The sequence below is a fragment of the Anopheles bellator genome, chromosome 1 (assembly GCF_943735745.2).
Source record: "Anopheles bellator chromosome 1, idAnoBellAS_SP24_06.2, whole genome shotgun sequence".
NCBI lineage: Eukaryota > Metazoa > Arthropoda > Insecta > Diptera > Culicidae > Anopheles > Anopheles bellator.
In genome coordinates this window covers 6362652-6378628 of record NC_071285.1, presented here as the reverse complement: position 1 = coordinate 6378628, position 15977 = coordinate 6362652, and positions in this window count along the sequence as shown.

Here is a 15977-nt window from a genome sequence, read left to right as displayed (position 1 = left end):
GTTGGAGTGGCTCGGCACGCAACTCACGGCCAAATTTTATGCTCACCAGATAACATCAGCGAAATGGACCGCGAATGGGGGCACACACACCAGGAAGGGAAAGTGTCGTCCAACGGCCCGAGAACGATTTCGGACTCCATTTGGCCAGTTCTTTTGCACGGGGCGGTGAAAATATGACCGATCGTAAAGCTACCTCACGCACGCACGCACGCGGCACGCAAAGTGGTTGTCGTAAAGTGAGACAAAATTGGTGAACCACTTTGCCGCTTATCCGATCGATCGATCATAAAGCGGGGAGAGCTTTCACCGGCAAGACTGTCGACCGGTGAGGCTTTGGCGAAATGTTAACCCATTTCGGCGGTTTTCGAGGCCCAATCCCCGTGAACTCATAACTTCGCCTCAACGCACCATTCCATTAAGAAGGTGCCTGGGGGCCTCGACGGCCCCCCCCGAAAGGGGCAAAATATGGTCCCGATAATCGACGCACAATTAATTCCCATCCTGTCCCGAATGGGTTTGCCAACACTTTGTGCATAAATTGTCCGTCAAAGGAAGCGACCACCGCTGGCCACCCCGGGCGTGGGACCCGGCGTGATCGGCAGCGACAGGAAGAAATAATTTGTATAAATAACTTAATTATGTCCAAAGTGGCCCCGGTGGCCCAGCCGGCGCAGACACACTCCACAAGTGTCGCAGCAGCAGCTCGACGCCGCGACGGGAGATCCCCGGACACCATGCCGACCGGTACCCGGTGCGACTAATGTTAATAAACCAATAAATCCTACATGGAAACGCGGGCTTAGGCATGGTCCCGGATCCTGGCACCACCACTCGGGACCGGTGCTAAACGATCGAGTCGAGGAGCGAGCGGCCATCGCCACCGTTATGATAATCCTCGAAAAAATGACGGTGTTAATTTGCGTGAACGTTTCGGCGGCTCCGACGAACAGGGGAACCGGGAAAAAGGAGCCCGCAGGTCGATCGGTTTGAGGGGCCCCAGGTTTGGGGCGAGAAAAATTGCATAACTTGGCTTGGTTGCGGGTCCACCGCAACGTATCTAATCGCGGTGCTAATTATTTAAATTCTTGGTCCAATTTTTCTCCCGGCGATCCCCTCGATCCCAACAAATTCCTCGGAGGACGAACGGACGGACGGATAACGATGGCTGATGGACCTCGCCAGAAAAATAGTCACCTTCGGTCGTCGGCGGCCGCTGGCGGGATGGAAGAAAAACGAGTCCATTATCGAAGTTAATAATTTAATTGTCCACCGAGACCACTTTCTCTCGCCCTCTCTCTCTCTCTCTCTGTCTCCTTCTCTGGTTGGAGTCGCTGCGACAAAGCTTGCCGCCAAAGCCCCCCTAAACCCCTCGGCTTATCTTTATTTGGGGCCGACCGTCGCCTGCCTTCGCGGATGTTATCCTTCAGCCACGCGGCCATCCTCTGCCGGGCCACGCTTTGGATTTTAATGACGAAGAAAACAAAACAAAAACTAGTCAAGACAAAGTATGGCCCACAGATAAGAACCGGCGCGGGATTAGCCGGGTCCCCACGAGAGATCCTCCCCAATCTGTTTATTTACATTTATATTGAGAAAACAAGTTCTCCCGGCGGGGGCTTCAGGTTTTTTTTTGGGGACCCCAAGGGACAACTGGAAAGGATAATTAACGAGGATGCCCGAAAAAGGGGAAGTGACCTGCGCAATGTACCCGCCACTGCCGTTGGCGCAAAAGTGCCGCGTTTGCGGCTAATCAAATCAGTCAACCGCGGGGTCATCATTATTAACATTTCGATTCCTGGGAGTTTCCTGGAAACCCCAGAACCAGATTCTTGGGTGAGGCTCACCAAATCCCACCCAGAGCAACGAGCGTCGCCTTTAGGGCCTGAAGAGTTTCCCGTTCGAATCTTCAGCACCATTACTTGCGAAAGTTCCAGTTCGGCCCCCGCCTGAACCGGGGGTCTCAACTCTCTCTCGGGCACCCGGCTTTGAAGTCGATTACGACAAAAGCCTCACGACCACGCACACCTACACGACTGGCACGTTTCGAAGCGCCGCCATCAAGCACCACCAGGAGAGGCAGACCCCGGACTGGACGGACCGCGGCACTTTGGGACTTCACTTTTCTAGCTTCGGGATCTTCTGGCCGGTTGACGAGGCGAGATGATTAAGATGTTGAAAACCTGTCGGTCGGTCGGTCGGTCGGTCGGGCCGGACAAAGGCCTCCGCCCGAAAAGGTTGCCGATAAAGTTTGACCAACAACCGAAATCACATCGCGGCCGGCCAGCCTCGAAGAGATGATTCCTGCCGTCGGGTGTTTGATGACCAAGGCGGAGAGCGAGTTACTGCGGGACGAGGAACAAGTCTCAGTTCCAGTTCCAGCCAGCCAGCAAGCCAGCGTTACGAGGTAGTCATTTCTAGCAATTAATAATAAATAATTTATTCACTTTCGTGATTGCGGCCCGCTTTCGGGAGCGGAAGAAATAAAGAGGTTCACATAATCCTTTTTTTTCGGTTTGGTTTCGGCTGTTGATGGGTGCCGCCGAGTCCGGGGCCGACGTCTTACGGCGGATTACTTTTTTGAGGGTTGGTTTTTTCCTACCGAAGTCGGGTCGGACGAGAATGAAGAGCGGAGAGGTCGATAATTGAGCTGTACAATTGACATTCCCGCGCCCGGCGGATCAGAGCACCGAGCACGGGTTTTGGTCGCTCCTTCGTCAATCGGCACCCGTCCGTTGATGGCTCCCGATTAGCGTACTCTAAGTTCCTTGTGGAAACGGTTAGTTCCACTTCTGCGCTACATTCAATCGTTATCTTATCGGCCCCCTCATGTTCTTGGTGCCTCATTACCCGTTTAGCTGGGGAGTGGAGCTGTCAAATAAATCGCAAAACACGTGGATCCGTCAATCGCACGATGAGTCATCTAATCATTCCGGTCCCGACGGGGAACCGACCGTGTATTTGCCGTGTGTGCTCCAGCAAATCAAATATTGACGACGGCGTAACTAATCGGCCAGTGCCAGTGTGTCGATGAAGCGTTGAGAACGCGGTTGAAATGTCCCCGGCCCCGGCCCCGATTGTGGCGCGATAGCGAACCGGAAGCGGATTGACATTCAGCCACGCCACGACACCGTTGCTTAATCGAACCGATTTGATCGATGAAATTGAATTACCGTCGCCTCGCGGGGGCCGGGGTCATTGTTGCGTGGTGTTGGCTCAAGAAAAAGGCCACATTTTTGGAGGGCCGATAAATATGTAGACCACAATGGCTCGTACTTCGGGGGCTAATGAGCGTTTCAAGAGTAGGTGAGTGAGTGATATGTGATTAGATATCGCTGATTAGAGCCCTGGGGTGGGCACAAATCGCGAGGATGATCAGTCAAGTCGGATTGCGGACGATTGCGGAACATTCTGGTGGCAGATCGATCGATCGATCAAGAGCTAGAGCGCGTTGCGAAAGTGAGCCCCTTTTGAGGCAGAAACCCTTAACCGAAACTTGTGCCAAAAATCGTTGAAGAACTTTGGCATCCGTAAGCCCAATAAAACCCAACTAGTTTTTCGGCGCCAATGGCCACCGTTCCGTCCATTCAGGGGTAGCTTCCCAACGTCCCGAGAAAAAAAGTTTCACCGACCGGGGGCCCCGGAAAAGTCGCGCCGGAAAAACTAAAACTTGTGCGAACTGAAGTGCGCTTTGTTTAGCACCGTTCTCATCGTGGGCCAAAAGCGGCCAGGATCCGGACGGATAAAACTCGAATCAAACCAAATAACAATCACGCGCGTGTAAGCGGAGCGCACACAATCCCGGGCGTTGAATGGGCGGGAAAATGGGCGAAGGAGCAACCCGGGAAAATGCCGGGAAAACTTTCTTCCTTTTCTCTCTCTCTCTCCCGTTCCGGAGTGCTGCCTATTGATCCAACTTTCACGCCGGTCGCCCTTTTTGTGTCCGCCCGTTTCTCTCCGTGGACCGGGTTTTTGCTTTGTTCCTGCGCGCGTCCATCACTTCTGCGGTCCACTTCCAGCGGCAGGACTCCCTGGGCCGGGGAGAGAGGGGCAGGGGCCCAGGAGACAAAGAAGACTGACATGGATGGATGGATGGAGGGCCCAGTGCCAAAGCAAAACAAATTCCCAACCCCCCCCCTTGGCCGGGCTGGGAGAGTCCTGTCCGATCCACACGCAGCAAACGTCCTGGTCCTGGGAGCCGTGAGGGGGGCAATAGTATAGTGTCTTGCAAAGTATCACTTTCACCTTCCACCGTCGGCCGCGGCTCGGAACGGTATCTTCTTCCGGCATCGGAATCCATCGGATTTTCCGTTAATGCAACGAAACAAAGTTTTCTGCGCTTCGCTCTCTCGGCCGAGAAACAAAAGCAATGCTCATTTTTCCGTCCCATGCCCCGATAAGTCTTCGGGGTATTACGGGGGTCCGGACGCAAATCGGCACCCACGTCAGTCGGCGAGCGAAAGTGAATAAATAATCAATATTCGCCACCCTCGGCTCACGGGTCAGATTCGGGGTTCGATTTTCGGGCGGAATTCCGAAGGTACTGAGAAAAGGCACCAGGAGCTTCCCGTCGACAGGTGCGACCCGGAGCCGGATCAAACCGTTGATCTTTCGGCTTAAATCATCTTCACTCCGGACTAGGCGGGGTCCATGAAACGCGATACTGAAGTCGGAACGGATATGATGGAGTGGAAATATTCTCTATCTAAATGGCATTTCGATCGCGAGGCGTTCCTGTCCCATTCGGGAGACTGGAAAACGGTTTTCCTCTTTTGTGGATCAACGGAACGATTTTTCATAGCCTCTGATTAAGCTTTAGATCTCCATCCGGTTTAGATTATTTGTCATTCTCGTCTACGTAACTTGTCCATTTCTTACGCATCAGGCGGATGGCTCAGTTTATGACCCCTTCGTTTGGGTGAAACTCGTTTCTTTTTTTTACCCAATTCACTCAACTCATTTCTGATTTCGAAAAAACACAACAAAAGGACGTTGACGTCAACTGATTATTCGGATTCGGGCTTCGCTAGAGCTGACCACCGTTTGTATCCAGCGGCCTCAAATTTAGTATAAAAAATCACACCCCAAATTACTATCTCCCCCCCCCCAGAAATAGGGTCATCCATTTGAACCCACCCCGGGAGCCTCTGCGGAAGCATTTGTGGTTGCGTTTTGAAACAATTTACCAACCCCAACCGGAACTGCCGTGCTTAACCTCAGCACCACTTTTTTTTGCCGGCTCGTACCGGCCAGTTCCGGAAGTGTATTTTTCATTCGTAGTTTGTCACTTTATCATCTGACCCGTAGCCGACACAGAAACCGCTTCCCAACTGACCACCATTGGAGCTTGTTTCCATATCATCAATTCTGCGCCAGGCCTAGAAAGGGCACGCAACGGGTCACGCGCCCAAAGATGTCCCCCGGAAGTGCCGGCAGGTGGGGTGAAACAGATTGTAGGACTTTGCGAAAGCATCCCGGGTCCGGGGAAAATCGATATCCGTCCAACGGTGAACGTGATCGACGACAGCGTCTCGTCGTCATGGCACGCACGCATCGCATCGCGTCAAAATGTGGCCCAATTTTTGCCTCGGCCAGCACGGGGGACCCCCCGAAGGGGGGGAGTGAATTTTATGCTTCGGCGACAGCCGTGACACCGGAAATGAGGCACCCGCCACCAGGGTAGGGAAATGGCTCCCGGGAACGAACGGGAAGCGAAAAAGCTGATTGAACACGGCGCATGAACCACCGGTGTGTATGTGGCCAGAAAGGATATTGAGGGCCACCGGTGGAAAATGGGAAATCAATTAGTGGGACGCAGCAGCAGCAGCAGCAGCTGTTGAGTTCGCTACGGTTCAGTCCGCAGAGGGACATCGAACTCAAACCAAATTAAACTTTTGTTCAGGACCTCCCCATTCTCGGTGCCGTCAGCTGAACTGTCCAAGGTCCGTAATGGTAAAATGATAAGCACCAGGCATTAGGCAAACAAAAACGCGTTCGGCGAACTCAATGTTGATGCTGAGATTAGAGCATCGTCCACGTTGTCTAAACAGCCGTCGGAATCATATCCCGCCGAGCACCGACATCATGGCCACTTGTTGTCCTGGCCGGACTATATGTTTCCGCTCGGGTGCTCCAGAGCACTGGGGACGAGTGGATTGCTCGTCGAAGCAAATCATTCACTTGACAAGCAGCGGCCGGAAGGACATGCTGGTGCCGGGGCGGGTCGTGGTGCAAATCGAGTCATCGACGCGTTTCCGACGCTCCGGCACTAAACGTGCTCATCAACCAAATTTCGCCTCTGGGATCCCAGACGCACCAGGCTCCGATCCGTCCGATCGATGTGGTGCATCCAGCCGGCGTCGGAATCCCGGGCCGTTGGGAAGGTGAGAATTAGTTTAGATTGTTTTCTTATCACGAGAGCCCCTGACTTGGCATAACCGGCCCCATCTCTCGGTCAGTGGGACGTGTCGGGATGGTCACATCCGCCAACCCGAAAAGCTGGTCGTCGCTCTAGTTTCATAATTAATTTCTAATCTCGTATGCAGCCCGGACAATCACGTGCGAGCCCGGACCACGTGACAACACCGTGGCGCTGCGAAGTTTCACCATTTTTCAGAACCCCCCTCGATCGGATTAGAGGTGGCAAGTGCGCACTGTAGCGCGTATGTTCGATAGAATCGAAAAACCCGACCGATCGTGTCCGTGTCCTTTGGCCGGCCGCCGGGAGAAGAATAAATCATGCAGCATATTTTATGCAAATTTTAATTTTCTTCACACATTCACGTTCCGAGCCGTGCCTGGGAGACGGAGAGTTGGAAGAAGAAAAACTGTCTCCGTCCGCCTTCAGTCACTCTTCCTGGTCCCTGGCGAGTTCATCTATTGGCCCCTTGTCAGGCGTTTCTAGGAACGAGCAAACGCAATACCAGGCGTGCGGACGTAAGTGCTTCCATGAATTAACAATATCAACGGGCCGATACATTGAGACCAACGGAGTGCCGAAGACCGAAACGGCTGTCCCGGTTGCTCGGTAGCAACCTTGAAGAACGGTACGATGTTCCCACAAGCCCCTCAATAACACTGATAAGGTGGAATCGATGCTGATCGTGGTCAAGCAAAAAGGGCCCCGTGAGGGCGAGTCACTGAAAGTCACCGCCACCGGCAGCGTCATTAATCTTGCACCGCACGTTGCGTGCGCGAATATGCAAGCATTTAAAATAACTCAATTACCGCCGATGGGACCAGCATTCCTGCACGCCACGCCACGTGAATGGAAGGGTCCTGAAACGCCCACGTCGTCGTCGTCGTGGCGCACGCTCTCGAGTCCCTGGCTGGCCGCGCTGTTGTAATCATTGTTATTATAGCGCACACGCCCAGCCAAGTTGCATAAGATTCCGCCTGTTCCGACTCGACGACGACTCGATCGGATCGTGTCATTATTGTCGGCTATTGATTTTATCCGCCATACATAGTATCACTGCCCCGGTATGTAAATACGCCCGCAGGATTGTCGCACGCCCGTCACGGCCACTTCCGAACGAGGTCAAGAAGGACACCAACGGCCAGTCCGAACGGTTTGTGGGAATTTACGCACACGGTAACGGCCGAAGTGACGGGCCGTGCATTCTCGATAAGGACCGCTGACCGCTTCGTGTCCGGCACGTCCGGACGCGCCCGCCGATGGGCCGATGGGTGTGATGCATTCGCGTATTGTTGCGATTTGAATGTCCAAACATCGGATCGCGGACCGCGGCATTAAGGCGTCGTGCGTGCGTCCGAGCTCACAGGCAGATGCTCGGAAGCGGGGCCTGAAAAACCTGAAATGTCACGAGATAGTACCGGCCTGCCGGTTCTGGCCCTGCCCCGGCTGCCTGATGACGGATGATGTTGGTGCGTTGGTCCGGGCTGCCCTTTCGAGTGACTGATCGGTGAGTCGCGTCGCCGAGGGAAGAAATGGCAGACATGAAAAATGAACGACGACGCAATCCTAGATAGTGCGATTGTCGAACAATTCTGGCCACTGGAAACGTTAATCTATTGAAGAAAAATTTACCGTAAAAAACCCAGTAACTTAGCTTAGTTTAGTGCATGGGGCCCTACGTTTGTTTAACATTAGTTGTATGAGGTGGGGCCATCTAGGGTTTGGTCCGTCCGTCACCGTTGAAACCAAGTTTGATTCGTTCATATTCCTCAATTTTCTGAGAACCCCACAGCGTCCCACTTCGTAAATCCCAAAGCTTTTTTTCTGAAAGTTTAAAATTTCCAGAATAAAACATGACGTTTTAAAAGTCAAGTAATCGGTAGCTGGAAATATCCCAATTCCTTGGGTTAAGACGAAGAATATATTTCAATGTACAGAGGCTGATCATTCGTCAACGAGTGACTGTTTGCAGAGAATTTTAAACTAGCGCCATTCTCGGCCCTATCTTATTATTGTTGCGGAAAAGTGTCCACTGCTGCAACTGGGCCTCAGAATTACAACACATTTTCAGACTTTGCAAAGAAGATCGTGTGCCAGGGGAGTGCACTTTCCAGAAGACTACAGTTAATCGCCAAGTGTTTTAACTGGTTCATAACTGGGAGCGGTTCGATCATTTCGGGTTGACGACCCATCAACAAATACTGAAGATTAGGGGACCTCCAGTAAAATCGACCGCAACGATGAGTATGATGAAAGAATGCCATTTATGGGCAATGAGCGAACATTGAACGCTTGGAATAACTCTTTCACTTGCGCAGAGCACTCATCAGTTTCGCCGAGTTCAAGGTGGCGATATTTTCGGGTACTCAGCAGCAAATCTTTGTCCCAAGGGAAGTCCTATAAATGCCAACTCCGACCAACGTTTGCACACCAAAGATGCGTGCTTCAAATCGTCCACGTCAAGACGGTCAAACATCAGCTCCAACAACTACAAAAATAACAAATACTTTTTAATAACTTTACAGGAACAAGCCACAAACTAAAATCACTTTTTAATTTTATATTAAATTTATTGTTTACTAACAGGTCCCGGCGAGCTTCACCACGCCCCATCTAATTCTCATTTCTCGACTACCCGGCGTTTCAGAGGATCGGACTTCTAGATGACGTCCGATCGGCTTCCCTTCCCGCCGCCCGTTATTCCTCCGTTTCGAACGATCGATCTTTTCGTTTCCCGTTACTCATTCTTTTCACACAATCGTGATTCCCGGTGACGTACATGATCGGCTTCCCTTCCCGCCTCCCGTTGGATACATGTCAAAACTCGCACCAGCTGAGTTTGGCTCAAATTGCTTGAAAACTATCCGAGTTTACCTGAAATGAGCTTAGATTTTGTATGGGAGCCTCCCTTTCTAAAGAGGGGAGGGGTTTCAAACATTCACCAGAACATTTCCCCACCCCTAAAACCACCGCCTACCGAATTTGGTTCGATTTGCTCGAAAACGTTCGAATGGGACGTTACGTATGAGACGTTACGTATGGGACGTTACGTTACGTTACGTTTGTATGGGAGCCCCCCCTTCCCGGAAGTGTGCGAGGGTCAAACTTTCCTATTCACAATCCGGGGTCACAAAACTACGCTGTGCAAAATTTCACGCGGATTGGTTCAATGGTTTTGGAGAAAAAGCGGTACAGACAGACAAACAACCATTTATATAGATATAAAAAATACATCATAAGTAAAAACATACATTATCCTCTGTTTGCAAACATTGTTTACGCTTGCTTTAGGACGTTCTGTTTACCAACAGTGTTTTGTTTAACACTTTAATTAGTAGTGTTGTGTTAGTTTAGCTAGTGCCGTTGTTTGCCCCAAGGAAGTATAAAAACTTACCGACGCTTAGAAGCTGATTGGGAAGTCCGTTTAATGCCACCATTCCCTTGAAGACCGTCAACTCGACGTCGGCGTATTCGTTCCGCGATGCAAATCCGAGGGTGGCCCGCTCCCGGAATGGGAATGCCTGGCCCCGATCAGCCGCCCCACTAATCTGTCGGTGCTCCTTCGTGGGTCGTTCTGGTGCGTGGCTGGTTATGAAAATGGAATTCACCTCACGACGGTAGCAGCGACGGGATGGGTTCCTCCGGTGCCCTTTACGGGACAGATCTAGTAAGTCCCGCGGTGCCAGACCCGCCTTGTCGTTGGCCCGCGCACCGAGAGCACATCTCCATAACCGGTACACCCGGTGACCCGTTTGGTCGATCGGTCAAACCACTGGCCGGCGTTCCCGGGCGTTCGATTGCATTGTCCACTGCATCGCATGGGCCAGACCAGAACTTTGCGTGGCTGATTCATATTTAATTGCTTTCAGGTTCAGGAGTGAAGCACCGCTGGTGCTGTTACTCTGGCGGTGGCTCCTCGGCGACCGGAAGATTGATGATCCATCCAGCGACGGCCGCGAGTCAACCAAATCGAACGATGGGCGTCCAACTGTCCGGGAACAGGAACCGGCGAGACAGAAGTGCCGTGGCAGACCCATCATTTTCTTGTTCTTAGCCCGCCCGCCTGCCAAGCCACACACACGGAAGCATCCCGCGGTGTCGTTTAGCGTGATAATCTACTCTTCGCACCGGTCCTCGGGCCAACGGAGGGACTTTTCATATTGGCATTTTATGCATACCGTGCCCGCTGCTGGAGCTTATGGGCTTGCAGAAACCCGTCTAATGCCGTTGCGCGGCCACAAACGGTCCCCCTTTCGCCGCAATGGGAAGCCGCTTGTAAGGCTTTGCCCGGGCGACTCGGTGGGCAGGTTTAAGGTCATTCCGTTGATTGTTTCTCAATTTAGGTAAGTGATAGTTCGCACGTCGGTCGGCCAACGGAAGGCGGCAAATGAAACAGCCCCCCCACTCGATTGCTACGGATCGATACCGACGGGTGGAGCTGATTCCACTTAAATGGATACATATGCTCTGGCATCTGCACCGAACGTGGCCGATGTCGATTAGTAAATTCGAATTAAATTTGGAAAGGAATCGAATACGATTGAACGATCGAGGATCGGAGCTGTCTCTTGGAGCAAGGGCGAAGATTCCGTCACTCCGAAGCTCCATCCGGTTAATCCTTTCGTCCTTCGCCCGAAAATCGGTTAAAGAATAATTTTGCGGGTCACGCGAGTGTTGTCCCGACCGGACCGTTTTTTGTTTTTCGTGTCGCTGTGACGAAGGATAATAAATTCCGCCGAACGCCCGTCGGCACTCAACACGTTCGAACCATTCGTTATCGCCGTTACCCGTGGGTTGCTCTCTAGTTCTCTAAACTCCTTTTCGGGCCGGGCGATTGGGCGCCAACAGAGTTATCATAATAATTGGCCCGTGCGTATTACAATGTTCGGGCTTCTGGCCCCTGGTTGGTTCTTTCGCTGTCTGCACTCAAAAGTAGAACGTCCAATGTTTCAGATTGCCAGCGAATTTATTTCGCACCGTGACGCTACACACCGCGATTCACGCGATTCGTTGGCCCGGGAGCGGCAAGCAGCCAACCCGCCCCGAAGTTGAGTTGTTGTTTTGAGTTATGAATTTTTATGTGCTTTCCGCTTCACTTCGGCCGCGGTGCGCAAAAGCTCCAAGCGGGCCGAAGGCTTAGAAAGGCCCCACGACCCAACGACGACGGCGCTGGCCAAGAAATATTGGTGTTTAAAAATTAACGAAGTGGTGAGAAAATGGGGCCTCGCCCATTCTCCATTCCATCCCGTTTCGCCCACCCCCCCGGCCGGAATGGGGTCCCGGGGCCAGAGCGTGTCCGAAGCGTACCGGCCCACAGTGAAGCCGGCAAACTAAATATTAATAAAATAGAACCTTTCGTGCGTTTCGTGCCGTGTGTGTTGCCGATTGTTTGTTTGCGGTCATAAAAAGGATGTGGAAGGTGAATTTATGCGCACCGACCGACCGAAAACCCATAAGCTTTAATGAGTCCATTGAAGACGGGATCCATTGGGACGATGATATTTGGGCGTCATTTGTTTTAAGAGCCGTTTACATAAATACCGTGAACCGTGTGCCAAAACGCAGCATCAGAGAACCGTTTGTTAACCCCGAACGAGGTCAGGCCTCGAATCGATCAGTGATCGTGACATAAAACGTTATAGGCAAATAATAAAACAACACTGAAATAGAAACCTCACCACCACCATCCGGACGGTCACATTTTACGTTGACAAAATCAATGATTTGATTGTTGCCTAATTCGGAATGGGCCCGCTTCTCGATCCAGCACATAAATCTAGGCCCCCCATTTCGAACGAAGATCATCTTCACGACGCACGACGCGATCGTAGGCGTCGTGGGCCCCGATAAAAGCGCATATAAAAATCACTCAGCACGCCCTAAGCGATCATCAATCGCCTCCGGATCCGGCGGCGGCGGCCCGGAGCAGTCCTTTTTTCACGGGGCGCGGGGCGTGGGGCAAAATTTAAAATGTAAATCATTAATTTGTTTTTAATAAATTAATTATCTCCGAGGCGAACCGACCATTTCTGGGCTGGGTGTTCCGATCCCCTCGATCGACCCACTCCGTGGGGTCCGATAATCGTTTCGATTTCGTTAGATTGATTGGAACGAACGGGGGGGGGAAAAAAACAAATCGACGGGCCTATCGATGACGACAATCATGCTTCGGACGGACGGACGTATCTCGGGTGATCTTCTGGCACGCAAATGGAAGTGTGCGGATACTTTTCATCATCGACATCACTCAAGCCACGTTGTCGGGTTGAAAGATAAAAATCATCGAATGTCACGCTCTGGCATGGACATCGATCGATTTGCCGTTTGTGGCAGCACCCGGGAGCGAGATAGGGCCGGTGTGACCTCGGTGAAGCAATTTATGCACAAGACTCACAAGATAAGCGGCAGAGGCAAATTAGGGACAGGGCCCCACCTTGTAGGGCCCCACTTGACATTGAAAGTGGCCAATTAGAGTTGGCCGAAATTCCTCGTTAATCCAATTAGCGCCTAAGTAGCATCGCACCGTGTCCGCAGCATCCGGCACGTGCCGGGCGCGTGTGGCGTGCAACCGACACCTGCCCGGCTTATGGATCAGCTGATCGCCCTCACGCGGCCACCTCTGGGATCAGCTGCCCGGGTCAGTGGCCCGGGGGGCCGGGATGGCACTTCGAACGGCCACTTTGCGACCGCCACCAGCTGCCAACCCAAAGGGGAGTCAAATTATCGAATTAACACTTGACGAATGTGTAGCAGCACCCGGCCGCGGCGGCAGGTTGTTGCATCAGAGGTCAACGATCGGCTGAGTGGCAAACGTTTACCTTTTTCCGGGGAAAATTGATCTCCGCTCAGCGTTTGCCCGGCATGACCTTTTTGGGGGCAAATTTTCGGTGATTTCACCGGCCAGTTGAAAGGTTGTTGATAACGACCTGAACTCACCCAAAAATTATGCTTTCTGCGAAATGCCCACCGAGGCCATTGCACTGAGTTGGCCATACCCAAGAAAACGGAACCCCGTGCTTTATGTAATTGACCGGACCGGCGTTTTTGGGTAAAAGGGCATCGCGCTCTTTATTAATTCAAAACATGGTGTAAATGGCCCAATTCCGATTCGTAAGCCCTTTTGAACCGTTGGGACGCCAGAAGAGCTCTTCAAAGTTCGCGTGGCAATTGGATACGGAGTCCGCTCGCTGTCTATTAACGAGATAGAACACAGGATCCGGCCACAGTTGGCGTATTTATTTCTCATCCATAAAACATAAACCGCAGGTTACAGCATGGCGTGCGCCCTCGCTAATCCCATCTAGTCAACCCGGAGCCGGCCGGGTTCGATTCCGATTGCACTCCGGCCGATCGGAATATTAATTGCCACCGGACATCGATCCGCACCGGGGCGGGGGGGGCAACGATGCACTTCCGATCCGATGCGCTGCCTCGATTGTCATGTTTTTCTAATGACCAAAAGGCGGCCATCGGACGGGATCGATTATTGTTAAATGGAGTGAATGTCGATCGGTCATCTAGAGTGCGCCGGAGTAATGCTTACGATTTGGTGTGTTTATTATTTTATGTACCAATGCGTTCCGGCACTCGAAACGGCACCGGATCCGGATCGGAGAGAGCACAAAAGAATCCCGTCGTCCCGCCGGCGCGGGTTGTTTATTTTAATGTGCCCCCCTAGCGAACGTCCTTCGGGAGTCCGACTCCGGTCCGGTCCGCACGTCACTCAACTCGATGGCAGAACGTGTACGGGTTGGTCATCTCGGGACATCGGTGTTTGGGCCGCCCCGGATTCCCGGAGGTCCCCGGCTGAAGGTATGGTTTTATGGCTCGGACGCTCGCTGGGCCGAGATTCCGTGAACATGACTCATTAGCGAATCATAAAACGGTACTTGCCGAGCCGGCGGCTGTACCTTTGCCAGCTGTCGGTTTAGTTAAACGACGAACCAACCCACCTTTGCGTGGCCGGATGGCGATGGCGTGTTTTGGAATTTAAATAAAGTTACTCAAAGATAAGCATCTACGGGTCTAATGCGGGTCTCCTGTTTGCCGTTGAATAAATAATAATTCAGGATGAAATTTCACTAAATTATCAGCCCCAAAAATGCTGATTTATTCAATCCCCACGCCGGTAGTTAATAAACGATAATAATTTTATGTTAATAAGCGAATGACTTACCAAAAAAAAAATGCTCATTTTAAAAAGTAAATCCCCAGAATCGAATCTTTCATACTTACAAACGCCGGGCCCGCCGGGCCATTTGAACCGGTTCCGTGCGACGCTGCGAACTTTAAAATATTGCAGCCCCCGATCGGGTCAATCGGGTGTTAGGCGATGGTCAATTTGTGTGCCTTCGCGTAGGGCTGCCATTAATGTCCGTGTCCTTCCCTTCTAATGCCCGCGAGAGTGGCTTCCGTTGCCCTTACCATTTGCGAAGGCATTAGGCAGTATCATTAAACGTTCGCGAGAATGGCGGGCCGGCCAATCGAAAACCCATATGCAAGTTCCGGTTGTGTGCCGCCCCGCCATCATAACCCATCGGCCGGCGTAACAGCTGATTAGCGAGATGGCCCGGAACGTCCCCGTCGTCGTCCGTGACTTCGGCAAGAAGCACGGGGGTTTTGCATAATGACATTAAAAGGCCGCGCTGACCAAATTAAGAAATTTATGCGAATTATTAGCCCACGCAGTGGCCTTTGTGGCCAAACTTTAATGCAGCGCCCGCTGCATCGGCGACGGCGACGGTGCATTGCGAACAGGAAATGGACGGATGATAATAATTCGACCTTTCCGACGCAGACCCGTCGGAGGGTCGGAGCCCCCGCCGGGGACCCGTGTAAAATGCACACTTATGGAGATCAAACGATCGGTCGGGGTCCCCGGTGGGAACTAACGCGAAACCGGGAGTGCATTAGCTCACCAATGAATCAACCCAATGGAAAAGATGGTCCTCGAAACGGAACCAGTGGTCCCGCGGTGCCGCTGCTGGACCTGGACCTGGGCGACAGAAGAATTGTGAATAGAATTCAAATTTATGTAATTTGAAATTATTGCCGAAAGGGAGTTTGAAATCCAATTAAGATTATTTAATTGATTACTCGCGGTCTCCCGGTCGTGCTGGAGGCGCAACAGAGACCCGAGAGAGAGAGAGTTGTGGGAGAAGAAAAATGTTCCAGATTAAAACGAAGCCGGGCGAAACGGTAAACAGGGAAGGAACCATTTAAGGGGCACGCGCAGAAAAACTGCCCAAAAGTGTATCGTGCCTAATTGAATAACAGAGTAACAAAACGATACAAAAAAAATGAAAAAGAGTAAACAAACAGTGTCAATAAAACTAGTAAAGTAAACAAGTTACAAAGAATAAATGAAGGTGTTGGTAAGTAAGTTAAAAAATAGGCAAAACTTAATCCCCATTAAACTAAACAAGAATGCTCACATTTATTCTTTTAATAATAAAGTGTTGAACGCGTGTCCCTGGCCATCGCATTTTAATTAGTTTAGTTTGGCTTTCGGCACGGGGAAACTGTTCGAAATCCGCATAAACCCGGGGCGTCACGGGAGCGA